The sequence below is a fragment of the Neovison vison genome, chromosome 13 (assembly GCF_020171115.1).
Source record: "Neovison vison isolate M4711 chromosome 13, ASM_NN_V1, whole genome shotgun sequence".
Taxonomy (NCBI): Eukaryota; Metazoa; Chordata; class Mammalia; order Carnivora; family Mustelidae; genus Neogale; species Neogale vison.
In genome coordinates this window covers 81,803,205-81,819,331 of record NC_058103.1, presented here as the reverse complement: position 1 = coordinate 81,819,331, position 16,127 = coordinate 81,803,205, and the positions used below count along the sequence as shown (strand labels likewise).

The following is a 16,127-nucleotide window of genomic DNA, read 5'->3' as shown; positions in this document are numbered from 1 at the left end:
CAGTACATGTTTTAAGATTAGTTAATAAATTTCCTTCACATATACCTTAGGAATGTTTCAAGATGCTGCTTCTGTGCTCTGTCATTGGCTGTTATTTAGTGTGCTGGCTCTCTTAGGGCAGAACCTTGGTTTCCTATCACCCTCTGTCTCTCCCATAGTTCAGCCCCACTGATTTTCAAAGCCAGATGGTATGGGGATTTGTCTTTGTAGTGTATGTTGGCAGGTTCAGTGGTGCCTGATGTGGGGTCTAATACCCTTGCTTCTCTGTGCTTGTGATGTCCCTCCTATTTGTGGTTAGTTGTCCAGGGTGTTTGGTTCCTGACATTGTCTCTGCCCCTTTTCCCTTTCTTGATGTAGTCTTTTCTGTGTGACTCACTGTGGAAAATTCATTCTTCCAGGCTTCAGGTCATTTTCAGAGTCAGTTGCATAGATGTAGTTTTTGCCCCAGTGTGTCTGTGGGATGAGATGAGCTCAGGATTCTCCTACTTTTGCCATCTTCCCCCCAAATCACCAGATACTCATTTCTTTTTCTGTGCTTGGAGAATATGAAATTGGATGGAAATGTATCCCCCTGAACTAACTCTCCCATTGGTAACCAGAGGCAAGAATGCTCTGGCAGTTTTTTTCTTCTTACCTTTTAGAAGGCAGAAGTGCACAGGGACCTGCTGTGTGCTTCTTCTTCCCTAGGCCTTTTGATTAAACACCTATTGCTAAGGTGTTTAATCATTTATTTGAGGAGAGTATGCTCAAGTCAATATCTTTTTTTTTAAAGATTTTATTTATTTATTTGAGAGAGAATGAGTGAGAGAGGGCATGAGAGAGGAGAAGGTCAGAGGGAGAAGCAGACTTCCCAAGGAGCTAGGAGCCCGATGCGGGACTCGATCCTGGAAGTCCGGGATCATGACCTGAGCTGAAGGCAGTTGCTCAACCAACTGAGCCACCCAGGTGCCCAGGTCAATATCTTTCTTAACTAATTTTAATACCCTAGAGATAGGGTGAAGAGTTTTTTGACTTGGGAGTATTCTGGTCCCCTTGATTAAGCATGCTCATAGTGTAGCCTCACATGTACCCCTCTGATTCCTGCTCATACACACTGGCTGTGCTTTGCAGCTTCTTGTGTCATAATCCTTTTCTTACCTTTTCAACCAAACATATCCACAGCTGGGTCATGCTACTGGCTTTAACACCTGGACTGCCTCCTTGTGCCAGGGCCTTTCTGTGTGTTCCATATACTACCAGTAATGGGTTCCTCATTGCCTGCCAGGCAGCTTGTAGTGATTCAGTTCCAAAGTCCCATCCTGTTATCTACTTTCTGACTGTTTCTACTACTGACTTTCTTAGGTTTGGTTTTCCAAAAGTTTGGGGTACATTGTATTTATTAGGAATAAGTACCTGTGAAAGAGAAAGGAAGGAAGTGGGATTAGAAGCAGAAATAATAATGCTATGTAGATCCAACAGATCTTTGGCTAACCTGGCAAGGGGTTCTGAAGCAACTACTACCCATCTGAGTTGCCATAAATCAGAATGGAATTGCCATCCTTTATACTTCTCCTTTACTCAGTCCCCAGGTGTGAACACTCTGGGGATGGGAATAACCTTGGGAAAGGCAACCCTTTGCTGTTGAGGCAGACTTTGAAGGATATGACAGTTGGAGGCTGTTTGCCATGTCTATCAACCATAGTACATAATGCAAAGTACACTTTCTTTCAAAGAAAGACTTGGTGCCAGGTTGCAGTCAGCAAACAACCATGTTTCATGCCAGCAGTTTCTTTTGAGAAGGTGAGGTCAAGGGTCACATGGTAAAAGGTAATGTTGAGGAGAAGGGATTGTCTTATTAGATGGAATGTGATGGAATACTAAGATCAGTAGATTTAGTGAAAGTAACTAGGTCTAATTCTAACTTGACTCCATCGTAGCTCTGCTACCATTTCCAAGATAGTAGTAGGTCCTTCCCCATTTATGTTGGAAGGAAAAGGTACAAAAATATGAGCCTGCCCAGCCCAGAAATCAAGCTCACAAATGTCTAATTTATCTCACTTGAAGTGCTCTGAAAGAAAAAAGAAAAATCAGTCTGTGTGTGGGAACTGGTGGGAAGTATCATCCATTGTCAATACTTTATCAGCTCTGCAGTCTTAAAGGGAGAAAAGAAGTTGGTTTCTACTCCTTTCTTCTGCTTCTCAAACTCTCATATCTAGAACCCTGTACATAGTGATTTGCTCTTGATATTGATGGCAATCTGGCAGGGCTGGAAACCATGCAGCTTTCTCTGATAACAATTGATAACAATCAGTTCTATGGTTGTAATACTTCCTGGGGTATATAATAAGAACTTGTGTAGCATGGGAAGCCTTGGATTTCTACATGACAATTTACATATTTTATGAAAGAAAAACCTGTGCAAAAACTTATGTTCTAAATGGTTTCTTTTTTCTGTGAAGAAGGCTATGTTTATGGTTATCTATACAGCAAATCTATAAAAGTATGTACTAAACACTACTTGATTTTTGTAAAAAAAATTCTTAAGTTTATATAAATACTCTCCTACTGCATGTCTTCTGGATTGTGCATCCTCCAGTCTCCTTTCTCCCACTTAATTTTTAAAGATCTGTCCATGCTTATATATACGGTATGTGCATGGTCATGTGTGTGTATGTTTATATCAGTCCAATTTATTCATTTTTGAAATTGATATCACATTGATTTCCATTTTTCACTATTTAAAAAATTTTGATGCAATAAACTTGTACATATCTGATATATGTGAAACTGTCCAGAGAATATTACTAGAAGCAAACATGCATATATCTTTTAATCCGTAGATTTGGGGAGAGCAATTTGGCAGTATTTCCTGAGAGGCTAGGCCAATTTATAGTTCTAAGTGCAGTCTGTAATAAAATAATTCCAACTCAGTTTTGTCAGTCTGATGAATGTCTATCTTAAGGTAAATTTATTTTGAATTTCTCTGATAGTCACTGGGGCTGACAATCTTTTGTAGCCATCGGCCATTTTGATTTTCTCTTATGAATTTTTCTCATTGTTTTTGCTTGTTTTCCTCTTGGCTGGCTTTTCTAACCAATTTCTAGGATTTCTTCAGTTAATACTGAATATACTCCTTTGCTGTTTTTGTTGTGATTATGTTTTCTTGATCTGTGGCTTATAAATTCTACATTTTAAGGTAATTATGTCTGTAACACAAAAAACCAAATAATTTAAATACTTGTTTAAAATTAGCTTTGGTTGCTTTGTCTAAGAAATCCTTTCCTGCTGGGAGTTATCAAAATACTCTCCTATATTTTCTTTCAGTTTTGTAAACTTCCTTTTTACAGCCAGATCTCATGGAAAACTATTTCTTAAAGAGAATTTTATCCATCTCAAAAATTATTTTTATGTGAGGCGGTAAGGATCTAGCATTTATTGAGTGGTTCTTCTCCAATGATTAAATCAGTAATGCTACCTCTGTCAGGTACCATGCATTTAGGCCCTTCTTCTGTGCATTAGGTTCAGTGCAATTGGTCTGTTTATCATCACCCCCTGTGTCCTCTTTCCACCAACACACATACTTTACAGTCAGATCAATAGAATGGAATTTTTCTTTGTTGGCCAACCTTATTTCTTTGTGTCTCAGTCTTCACAGAGATCAAAAGAACTGCAAAAGCAAACTTGTAAGATACAGAGATTTTAAACACCCTATAGGTTAGAGTGTTTATTTTATTCATAAATATTTCAGTGTGTTTCCAAGGATTGATTTATTAGATTTGCTTCAAAATAGTATGGTAATAGGGAAGTAAGTGTGGTATGGATGAAACAAAATTGGCTCTGAGTTAATAAATGAGACTATGTGATGAGTACATGTGGGTTTATTAAATATAAAAGTAGGCAAAATAGTAAAAGCTATTTTACATTATTGTAGGAAATTTCATTGACTTCTTATTTAATTGCATTACAGTCAGAGATCATGGTCTGCATATCAATTGTTTGGAAACAAAAAAGGCTTTAAATATATATGTATATTTATATATCATGCTATATATCACAAATATACATAAATCAAATTTTATAAATGTTCAGTTGTTGTTAGCTATAGGGTTCTTCTAGATATGTTTACTGAAATAAGCTTGTTAATAGTTAACTGGTAAGTATAGAGAAAATTTTACCAATTGGGGAGAATCATAATAGAAAAATGAGGAAAAATAGAAAAATTTACAATCATAAGAAAATCTGCCTGTTCTTGCCTTATATTGAAGCTATGTTCATGGCACATATAAACTCATGGTACATTTTCCACCAGTAAAAATGCATAGTTAGGGATAAACATCTCATATTGACATATGACAACTCCATCTTTTTAAAAATTATTTAAAAAAAATTTTTTTCCCAATTTATTTATTTTCAGAAAAACAGTATTCATTATTTTTTCACCACACACAGTGCTCCATGCAAGCCGTGCCCTCTATAATACCCACCACCTGGTACCCCAACCTCCCACCCCCCCGCCACTTCATTTTTATTAATATATTATATATTATTAGCCCCAGGGGTACAGGTATGTCAATTGCCATGTTTACACATTTCTCAGCACCCACCATAGCACATACCTTCCCCAGTGCAACTCAGTCTTGTATAAATGTTTTGACATTAGCAATATTTTATTTAATATTTGATAGTTATATCTCTTCCATTAATTTATTTTCAAACTGTGATCCTAATCAACCAATAACCAACTTTTTAGAAGCCAGTCAGATTCCACCCCCGCTTTGGCTTGTGTATCTAATTGGTGATTGTTTTTTTCCTTCTTGAAGTAAGATTGGTATATAACATTATATTAGTTTCCTAATATATTAATTTCATAATAATTGGGGCTTGGCATATACTACAAAGTGATCACCATAATAAGTCATCATCTATTACCATACTTTTGACTCCCTTCACTAACTTCATTCATCTCCAACCTCTAATAACTATGAATCTGTTCTTTATGGGTTTTGTTTTTATTTGTTTATTTGTTTTATTGTTGAGATTTCACATATGAGTGAAATCATACAGGATTGGTATTTCTCTGACTTACTTAACATATAATAATATCAGGTTGCATCTATGTTGTCATAAATGGCAAGCATTCCATCTTTTTATGGCTAAGTAGTATTCTATCTATAGACACCTATACTGCACATCTTCCTTATCCACTCTTCTATCAATGGATACTTAGGTTGTTTCCATATCTTGGCTATTATTAATAATGTTGCAATGAATATAGGGCTGCATATATCTTTTTGAACTCATCTTTTCATTTTCTTCAGATAAATAGCTAGAAGTGGAATTGTTGGATCATATGGTAGTTCTATTTTTAATTTTGGGGGAAGCTCCTACTGTTTTCCACAGTGGCTATACCAATTTACATTCCCACAAACAGTGTACAATGTTTCCCCAATGATTAGTGATATTGAACATCTTTTCATTTGCTAGTTGGCCTTGTGTATGTCATTTTTGGAAAAATATTTAGATTTTCTGCCCATTTTCTTAAATTTTTTTTTAATTGAGTTGTTTGAGTTCTTTATATACTTTGGTTATTAACTCCTTATCAAATATATGATTTATAAGTATCTTTTCCCATTCATTAGGTTGCTTTCTCATTTTGTTAATGGTTTTCTTTGCTATTTAGAGGCTTTTTATGTGGTATAGTCCTAATTCTATATTTTTGTTCTTGTTGCCTTTGCTTTTGTTGCTTTTGCTTTTAGAGTCATATCCAAAAATTCAGTGCCAAGACGATGTCAAGGTGCTTATTGCCTATATTTCCTAAGAAGTTGCGTGGTTTTGGGTTTTACATTCAAGTCTTTACTCTCTTTTGAGTTAATTTTTGTGTGTGGTATAATATAGTGGTCTAATTTCTTTCTTTTGAATGTGGCTATCCATTTTTTCCAATACCATTTATTGAAGGACTGTTCTTTGTCCATTGTATATTCTTGGCTCCTCTGTCATATGTTAATTGATCATATACGTGTGGGTTTATTTCTGGGCTCTCTCTTCTTTTGTGTTGATTTACATGTCTTTAATGCCAATACCATATGTTTTGATTACTATTGCTTTGTATAGTTTGAAATCAGGGAATGGGATACCTACAGCTTATTTTTCTTTTCTTTTTAAATTTCTTTGACTATTTGGGGTCTTTTCTGGTGTCATACAAATTTTAGAATTTTTCTTCTAGTTCAGTGAGAAATGCCATTGGGATTTGATAGGGATGGCACTGAATCTGTAAATTTCTTTGTGCAGTATGGGCATTTTAACAATATTCATTCTTTCAGTCCACAAACTCAGAGTATTTATTTCTGTGGTCATCAATGTCTTATAATTTTCACTGTCTTGGTTCACTGTCTTCACATTCTTCATGTTCTTGGTTAAATTTATTCCTAGGTATTGTTTTCTTTTTAATGCTATTGTTAATGCTATTGTTTCTTCATTTCTCTTTCTGATAGTTTAGTACCATATAGGATTGCAACATATTTCTGCATATTGATTTTGTATCCTACAATTTGACAATTTTCCATTTATTAGTTCTAACAGTTTTTGTGTGGAGTCCTTATGGATTCTTATATATAGCATCATCTTATGTGCAAATAGTGACAGTTTTACATTTTTCCCCCTAACTTGTTTATTATTTATTTATTTTCCTGGTCTAATTGCTATGGACAGAACTTCCAGTACTATTTTTTAAAATTTTTTCAATTTATTTATTTTCAGAAAAACAGTATTCATTATTTTTTCACCACACCCAGTGCTCCATGCAATCCGTGCTCTCTATAATACCCACCACCTGGTACCCCAACCTCCCACACCCCTGCCACTTCAAACCCCTCAGAATAGAAACAGGGATGTAGACATCCTTCTCTTGTTTCTGATCTTAAAGAAAAAGATTTCAGCTTTTCATGGTTGAGAGTGATTCTTAACTGTGGGCTTGTCACATATAGTTTTTATTATGTTGACGTACATTCTCTCCCAGTTTATTGGGTTTTATCATAAATGGATGATATATTTTCTCAAATGATTTTTCTTCATGTATTGAGATGATCATATGATTTTTAGGCTTCATTTTGTTAACATGATGTGTCATGTTGATTGATTTATGGATTTAGGACCATTGTTGTGTCCCTGGAATAAATCCAATTTGATCATGTTGTGTGATTCTTTTAATGTACTGTTAGATTCAGCTTGCTAATTTTTCATTGATAATTTTTGCTTCTGTGTTCATTAGGAATATCGGCCTGTAATTCTCTTGTTTGATGCTGTCCTTGTCTGGTTTTTGTATCAAGGTCATGCTGACCTCATAAAATGAGTTTGGAAGTATTTCCTCCTGTGCAATCTTTTGAAAGAGTTTGAGAAGGATAGGTATAACATCTTCTTTGAATGCATTGTAGAATTTACCTGTGAAGCCATCTGGTCCTGGAATTTTTTAAGGGGGCTTGGGGGGGACCTTTCTTTTATTATTACTGATCCAATATCCTTATTATAATCATTCTATTCAGGCATTCTTTTTCTTAATGATTTGCTCTTAGAAGAGTCTATGTTCCTAGGAATTTATCTATTTCTTCTAGGTTGTCCAGTTTATTGGTGTATAATTGTTCATAGCATTCTCTTCTGATCCTTTGTGTTTCTCTGATCAATTGTAACTTCTCTTTCATTTCTTATTTCATTTGAGCCTTCTCTTGTTTTGCCTTGGTGAGTCTAGCTAAAGTTTGTCCATTTTTATCTTTTAAAAGAACCAGTTCTTAATTTTATTTGAACTTTTCTATTTTTTTTGTCTCTATTTATTTTTACTCTGATATTTATTATTTCTGTCATTCTATTAACTTTGAGCTCTGTTTGTTCTTCTTTTTCTGTATGGTTAGATTGTTTGAGGCTTCTCTTGTGTCATGGGATAGGCCTGTATTTTTATGAACTTCCCTCTTAAGAACTGCTTTTGCTGAAATCCACAAATTTTGAATGTTGTCTTTCCATTTTCTTTTATCTCAGTTTTTAAATTTCCCCTTTGATTTCTTTATTGACCCATTCATTGTTCAGTAGCATGTTGTTTAATCTCCACATATTTGTGATTTTTCCAGTTTTCTTTTTGTAACTGATTTCTAACTTCTTACAATGTTGTTTAGAAAAGATGCTTGATATGATTTCCATCTTCTTAGCTTCATTGAGATTTTACCTAACATGTGATATACTCCAGAGAATGTTCCATGTTCACTTGTGAAGAATGTATATTCTGATTTTGTGTGGAATGTTTTGTATATATCTCTTAAGCTCATCTGATCTAATGTGTCTTTTAAGGCCAATATTTCCCTATTGAGTTTCTGTCTGTTTGAACTATCCATTGATGTAAATAGGCTTTTAAAATCCCCCCCCTCTGGGGGAAAAAAAAAAAACACCTGAGGGTTGCAGAAGGGGAGGTTGGTGGGGGGATGGAATAACTGGGTGATGGATATTAAGGAGGACACACGAGGTGATGAGCATTGGTTGTTATATGCAACTAATGAAGCATTAAACACTGCATCTGAAACTAATGATGTGCTATGTGTTGGCTAATTTAATTTAAATTAACCCCCCACACACTATTATTGTATTGCTGTCAATTTTCCCCTTTATGTCTGTTAATATTTCCTTTCTGTGTTTAGTGCTCCTATGTTGGATGCATATATATTTACAAATGCTATATTGTTGTTAGATTGATCCATTTTTCATTATGTGATGCCCTTCTTTATATTTCATTATAGTTTGTTTTAAAGTCTTTTGTCTGTAAATCTATACCAACTTTCTTTTGGTTTCCATTCCCATGGAATATCTTTTTCTTTCCCTTTATTTTCATTTTCTTTTTTTTTTAAGATTTTACTTATTTATTTGACAGAGATCACAAGTAGGCAGAGAGACAGGCAGAGAGAGAGGAGGAAGCAGGCTCCCTGCTGAGCAGAGAGCCCGACACGGGGCTCGATCCCAGGACCCTGAGATCATGACCCGAGCTGAAGGCAGCAGCTTAACCCACTGAGCCACCCAGGCGCCCCACCGTCCCTTTATTTTCAGTCCATATGTGTCCTTAGATTTAAAGTGAGCCCATTGTAGGCAACTTATTGATGTTCCTTGCTTTTATATCCAGTCAGCTACTCTGTCTTTTGGAGAATTTAGTCCATTTACATTTAAAGTAATTACTGATTTGGCATTACCAAATGGTAGTTACCATTTGGCATTTTGTTCATTGTTTTTTGGTTGTTTTTGTAGTTTCTCTGTTTCTTCTTATCTTACTCTCTTCCCTTATGGTTTGATGACTTTAGTGTTATGTTCAGGTTCCTTTCTCATTATCTTTTGTGTATCTTATATAATTCTTGATTTGTGGTCACCATGAGGTTCACATACAACAGCCTGTGTGTGCGTGTGTGTGTTTGTGTGTGTGTGTACACATACATACATACACAGTGTATTTTAATTTGATAGCAACTTAAGTTTGGATGAATTCTAAAAACTACATTTTATGCCAGCCCTTCCATGTGTTTTTGGTTTTGACATCATATTCTACATGTTTTCATTGTGTTAGTGTAGCTATAGTTATTTTACTACTTTTGTCTTAATCATCATCATACTAGCTTCATAGATCATTAACTACTTTCACTATATATTTGCCTTTACCAGAGAGATTTTTACTCATATGTTTCATTGTTACTAGTTAGTGACTTTTCTTTTCAACTTAAAGAAGTCCCTTTAACAATTTTTGTAAGGCTGGTTTATTGGTAATACACACCTATACCTTTTGCTTCTCTGAAAAAAAAAACAAAAAACTCTTTATCTCATTTTCAATTCTGAATGATAATCTTGCTGGATAGAGTATTCTTAGTTATAGGTATTTTTCCTTTTAGCACTTTGAATATATCATTTCATTCCCTTCTGGCCTGCAGATTTTCTGTTGAAAAATCAGCTGATGGTCCCATGGGGGTTCCATTATATGTAACAAGTTATTTTTTTTCTTGCTGTTTTTAAGATTTTTTTTCCTTTTTCTCTTGATGTTATAATGGGTCTTGCTGTGGATCTCTTTGGCTTGGTACATCTTATTTGGAACTTTCTGTGCTTCCTGGGTCTGGATGTTTGCTTCCTTGTCCAGGTTAGAGAAGTCTTGAACTCTCTTTCTTCAGATAAGTTTTCTGCCATTTTTTTCCTTCTTTCTCTCTCTCCTTTTTTCTGGGACTCCTATAATGTGAATACTATTTTGCTTTAAGTTTTCTTATAGATTTCTTAAGCTATCTTCACTTTTCAAAATTCTGTTTTCTTCTTGCTGCTCCATTTGACTGAATTCCACTGCCCTGTCTTCCAGGTCATTGGTCTGTTTTTGTTTTGTTTTGTTTCATCTGGTCTATTGTTGAATACCTCTAGTGTATTTTTAATTTCACATACTATTCATTAGCTCTGTAACTTCTTGGTACTTTTTGTATTTTCTGTCTTTGTTGAAGTTCTCACCGTGTTCATTTATTATTTTTTTCCTTGAGTTTGGTGAGCATCTTTATGATCATTTGTTGAACTCTTTATCAGGTAAATTACTTCTCTCCATTTCACAAAGGTCTTTTTCCTCAGAGGTTTTATTTTATTATTTTGTTTGGAACACTTTACTTTGTATTCTCATTTCATTTGTCTTTGTATCTTTTTCTTTGTATTTGGAATGACAGCTACTTCTTCCAGTCTTAAAGAAGTGGACTTGTGTAGGTGATAGGCCTTATCATTCAACATTGCACTAACTCTCGGTTACCTCTTTGACCTTTCTGATTATCTAAGTAATCTGATTTTGTTATTGATAAGTCCCAGCCATTAAGGATTGAGCCAAGCTATCAGTGTTCCAAAGGGGAGGATCTTAGTATCTAGTTTTAGGCTGATTGAAAGCTAGACCCTCAAGCAACAGCTTATAAAGTATGCAAATATATACATTTTTGTGTGACTGCTGTTATAACCCTTGCTGGCCTCCAAGCCAGGCAATTAGGACATCTCTCTTTGGTGGCAGTTGTAAAAATCGGGGCTTTAGGTAAGTGTATAAGATCCTTTCTGGGAAATTCCAGCAAGCTGTAATAAAACAGAGGGAGCGTTCAAAGATGGCATCCCCTGACCAATATTTCCTGAGAATTCCTCCATAGTCTCTAGATATGTAGTAATCCTGAAGCATGCCCCTCAGAATGAAACTTCAGGATAAGTAAATAGGCCTTTTTCATAGGAAGACTGGGGAGTGTGTTTTAGCCTGATGTCTGTGCCATGTCCAGGTAGTAGTCTTCCAAGAACATTTTTTCCATAGTTTCTGTCCCATGGGGACTAGTTGCTGTCCCATGGGATCTAGCAACACAGTCCCTACTGGCTACCAGAGCCAGGAACTCAAGTAACATCTCCTCTGTAGGCTGTGTGTACCTGCTGGTTCAGTGGGGTTGTTGGGAAGTCTGTGGCCAGGGTGGCCAGGGTGAGTCTGCTGGCTGCCAAGGGACTATAAGGGAGCCATGTGCAGGGGAGCCCACCAGCTGAAGCAGGGCCTGAGGATGTATGTAGGGCAAAGCTATATTTAATTCTTACATTTGATGATTCCACTCTCTTCATTTTTTTTTTAACTTTTTGTATTCCCTAACTTTTTTCTTGACTTCTTGGATTGATTGAATCCTCTATTCCACTTTTCCTGAGTCAGGATTTATTGATTCTATATCTAGTATTTTAGTTTTCACCTTTATGTGTTAACATGACTTAGAGGAAGATTGATCTACACCTTGTATTGGTCAGGAGGAAGATAAAGATGGAAAGTATTCTAATGCATCTCTTCTTTCACCTTCCATATTATTGCCAATATTTTAGCTGTATATTGTTAGCTGCCAAGTCAAACATCACTCATGCACCACTTCATATCCTTTCAGCCTCATTTGTCTTTTATCATCTGTACTGCAGCAACTAGCTCTCTGTGGACCTTGTCCCACATACCTTTTGCCTCCCATGCTGGGACAATTCTTGGAGGCCTCACATGTTCATACTGGAAGTACAGACAACACCATGAAGGGCAAACCTTTGCTCATTTCCATCAACTAAATATTTAACCACTGGCTCTACTTTCTCCCTCTACCCAGAGAAGGTCCCTAGACACATTCAAATGGCTTTTGGGAAAAACTTTTATGGACTTTAGCAATCAGTTATACATTTATATTGGGTTTTCCTCCTTACCTGCTTCATTCTCCTTTTCAATCACTCCTGTTAGGGAAGATCATCCTCTCCAATAAAGTAGTAGTATGTAAGACCTCCATCTTAGGCTCTGATAGTTAGAGATTAGGTCCCTGAGACCTGAGATGGAGACTTTGGGACGATCCTGAGAAGTCTAAAACTTTGGAATGGCAGATGTTGTTAAACCCTGGCCCCATAATCTTAAACTCTAAATTCACCTAGAGAAGGCGTGGACAGTTCCTTGGCATACTGATAGTTTATAATTTCAGTACCTATACCTATCTGCTTCTTTGCCTAAGGGCTTTCTCTAGTTCCTTGGGAGCTTCTTAAAGGCATGTGCCTAGCAGTCCATATGCTAGGGTGAAATGCCCCTGGAAATATCTTCAACCAATGAAAAATGGCAGTTGGTGGATAAAATACTCCTGATTTCCTGCTCTCTTGGAGGACAATTGCATATTCTACAAGAATCTCTAAAGCAGGAGGAAGCCCTAGTTTCTCACAGTAGTGAAACACTCAGTAATGTACTCTTCATTGGATTTTTCTTCCCTTTCTGTCACTTCCCTGTCTCATTCTCTATACTTCTTCATTGGGAGCGGGTAGTTTATTTGGGAAGTGATCCCCAGCACAAGACTTTGCCTCTGATCTATGTTTAGGGAGATCGATACTAAGATAACCCAGATTCCTTTGCACCCATCAGGAGGGCAAACTATCCTCTTGTTCCTTGCCAAAGGAGAGCATACCTTTTCAGCCAGAAGAAAAGAGTCTACTTTACTTTTCTTTCTTTCTTTCTTTTTTTGTTTTTTTTTTGATTCAAATTAATTTTTTTATTATGTTATGTTAGTCACCATACAGTATGTCATGAGTTTTTAATGTAGTGTTCCAAGATTCATTGTTTACATATAACACCCTGTGCTCCATGTAATACATGCCCTTCTTAAGACCCATCACTGGGCCAACCAATCCCCCTATGACCCCTTCCCTCTAAAACTCTGTTTGTTTCTTGGAGTCTACTTTGCTTGAAGACCATAAAATGACTTTCTGAGGTAGGTGCCTTACTTGATGATACTTGTTCATACACCACTTTAAACCTCCAGGACAATATCCAGGGCCAGATATCAGCACAGTCTAAACATTTGATGTACCGTCCTTGTGTCAGGAGGAAACACTTCTCATGCCAAAGGAATTGGAGGACCTGGGTAATATGTACTCTAGGAACCAGAAAACCTCAGACAGAAGAGTATCTTGAAGGAGTGAGATAAAGGAAGGAAAGAATAAAGGCTGAATGAGGGAGAATTTATGGACACAGGATCTCTCATCCATGACTTGGGAGTCAGTGTGCTGGCAAAGACACCTGCAGTGAGTCCCAAGAGTCTATGGGGATGGCTTCTTTAAGCTACTCCACGTGCTTTCTTTCTCTCTCTCTCTCTCTCTCTTTTAATTATTTATTTATTTATTTGACAGAAATCACAAGTAGGCAGAGAGGCAGGCAGAGAGAAGAAGAAGCAGGCTCCCTGCTGAGCAGAGAGCCTGATGCTGGACTCAATCCCAGGACCTTGAGATCATGACCTGAGCTGAAGGCAGAGGCTTAACTCCACGTGCTTTCTGAGTGGATTCCCTTGGTTGTCTCATGTTGTGATATCAGAGAAGCCAGAAATAGAAAAAGGAGCGGGGGATACCATGGGATGCGGTAAATATGCAAAAGTGGTAGAAGTCTATATGAAACTGGTTCAAGGACTGGAATGGGACATGAAGCTAAAAGAATTTGAAAGAATCTGAAGTGATATATAAGAGGTGCTCCACATACTGGCAATTTTCTTCCTAGTATATTTAGTAGAGTTCTAAACCTAAGAGTTTGAACTTTTATGTAAGGAACTCCTTTACATTGTTTATAAGTAAGCTACTTTTTTTACATTTTCAGATTTACAGAAAAATTGCAGAGATATTAGTGTTCCCATTGTTTTGTACCCAGTTTTCCCTGTTATTAATATTTTACATGAGTATGGTACATTTGTTAAAATTAATGAACCAATATTGACATATTATCAACTAAAGTTCATATTTTATTCAAATTTCCTTAGTTTTTACTTAATGTCCTTCACTTTTTTGTTGAAGTTGTTCTGGAATCTCATCAAGGATTCTACTTACATTTAGCTATCAGGCTTCCTTAGGCTTCTCTTGGCTATGGCAGGTTCTCAGAATTTCCTTGTTTTCAATTACCTTAACAGTTTTGAGAAGCACTGGTCAGATATTTTGCAAAATGACTCTCATTGAGATTTGTTTGATGTTTAATTCATGATTGAGTTGAGGTAATAGATTTTGGGGAGGAAGATGACAGAGGTAAAGTACCATTTTTATCACATCATGTAAAGGGTATATACTATCATTATGACTTCTCATTGCTTATGTTGAACTTGATTACCTGAGAGAGTGTTTGTCACATTTCTCCACTGTAAAGTTACTGTTTTCTCTGCTCTTGGTCTCTGCCTCCAGGAAAACTGAATCTAAGACATATTCCTATTTAGTGATCTTGTCAAAAAACCTGATACGTTACTAACATAAAACAATAAAAAAAAACCCTGATAATTTAAATTATACCTGGTCTAATGAAAAATAATTTACAAACTTGTGCAAATTACTATAGATAATGTGATAGATGATAGGTAGGTAGGTAGATAGGTAGATATTCTTACAGATAAGATGGTTAAAGCCTGAAAAGTTCAGTCAGCATGTTTAAGAACATAATTTGTGAAGACAAAGTGGGAGAATGGGAAAATGTGCTCTGCTTTGAAGAGTAGTGCCTTTTCTTTTATACCACATGAGTAGAGCTAAGGAACTGAATATACAAGGAAACTGATTTTACACTTCAGTGATAATTAAAAACTCTCTTATAAATAATCTTAGTTTGACTTTTAAAGTGATATCTTAGCTGACTGGAATTGATAAGGGAACAGTATTCTATAACATTCAATTTTGCAATTCTCAGAGGTCAATTATTTGTTGTGATATGGTGTAAAACTGCTTAGTCTCCAGGACCCTTTGGAATGTCATCACTATGAGTATACATGGACTAAACTATCCAGTGGTTCAATTAATCAATATGTATTGGTAATCCCCAATAGATCTGTTTTAGGTTATTAAAACTGCTGGCCCTTCTACTTTCAGAAGACATTTTCCCATGCTATATGAAATTGTAGAAATGCAAGAAGCAGATGTCCAGATCTTTCTCTTCTGTCAATTCTATGGAAAGCAGTGCTGGGGTGTTGATGAAAAATTCTATTCATCTACATGGCTTTGTTCTCTAGATTATCAAACTATAGCTTTGTGGAAATAGATCAAGAAGTTCAAATAAGGGACGCCTGGGTGGCTCAGTTGGTTAAGCAGCTGCCTTCGGCTCAGGTCATGATCCCGGTGTCCTGGGATCGAGTCCCACATCGGGCTCCTTGCTCGGCAGGGAGCCTGCTTCTCCCTCTGCCTCTGTCTGCCTGTGCTCGCTCTCTCCCTCTCTCTGACAAATAAATAAAGAAAATCTTTAAAAAAAAAGTTCAAATAAGCTAGTAGCATTTGAAAAGGTTCATCATATGGACTGTGCTAACACCATAGAATATAATTCATATATTCTTTTAGTTCGTTTTTAAAGGACCAAACAGGAATAAAAAAGACTGACCTTCCTCATAGGTTATATATCTTCTTCTATGCTCATTGATACTAATGTATCTGTTGTCTGAGGCCTGAACATAATATGCTTCTTCTTATTCTTTTCCATTCCCACATTTAATTCACCCCATACCATGTTCAATTAATCTTTGTAGGACATTGTTTTATCAAGTAAGTCTCCTTCTTAAACCTGTGGTATCAGTTTGTTTGTAGGACAGAGGAGATGACCATCTGATTCCAGGTCTTTCCTGTTTCTACTTCATGAGTAGCTATAG

The 16,127-nt window shown here is 36.2% G+C and overlaps 1 long non-coding RNA gene across 2 annotated transcripts in view; it reads right to left on the bottom strand.

Annotated features, from left to right (window-relative positions):
* The window catches only part of LOC122893156, a 247,822-nt gene that overhangs the window by 15,916 nt on the left and 215,779 nt on the right, over positions 1-16,127 (bottom strand). Inside the window, exon 5 of one of the 2 annotated variants that reach the window (XR_006381589.1) lies at positions 10,981-11,073. The exons of the other annotated variant lie outside the window; for it this stretch is intronic. This is a non-coding gene — a long non-coding RNA (uncharacterized LOC122893156). Of the gene's footprint in view, positions 1-10,980; positions 11,074-16,127 lie in introns of those variants that run through there. 2 annotated transcript variants of the gene reach the window in all.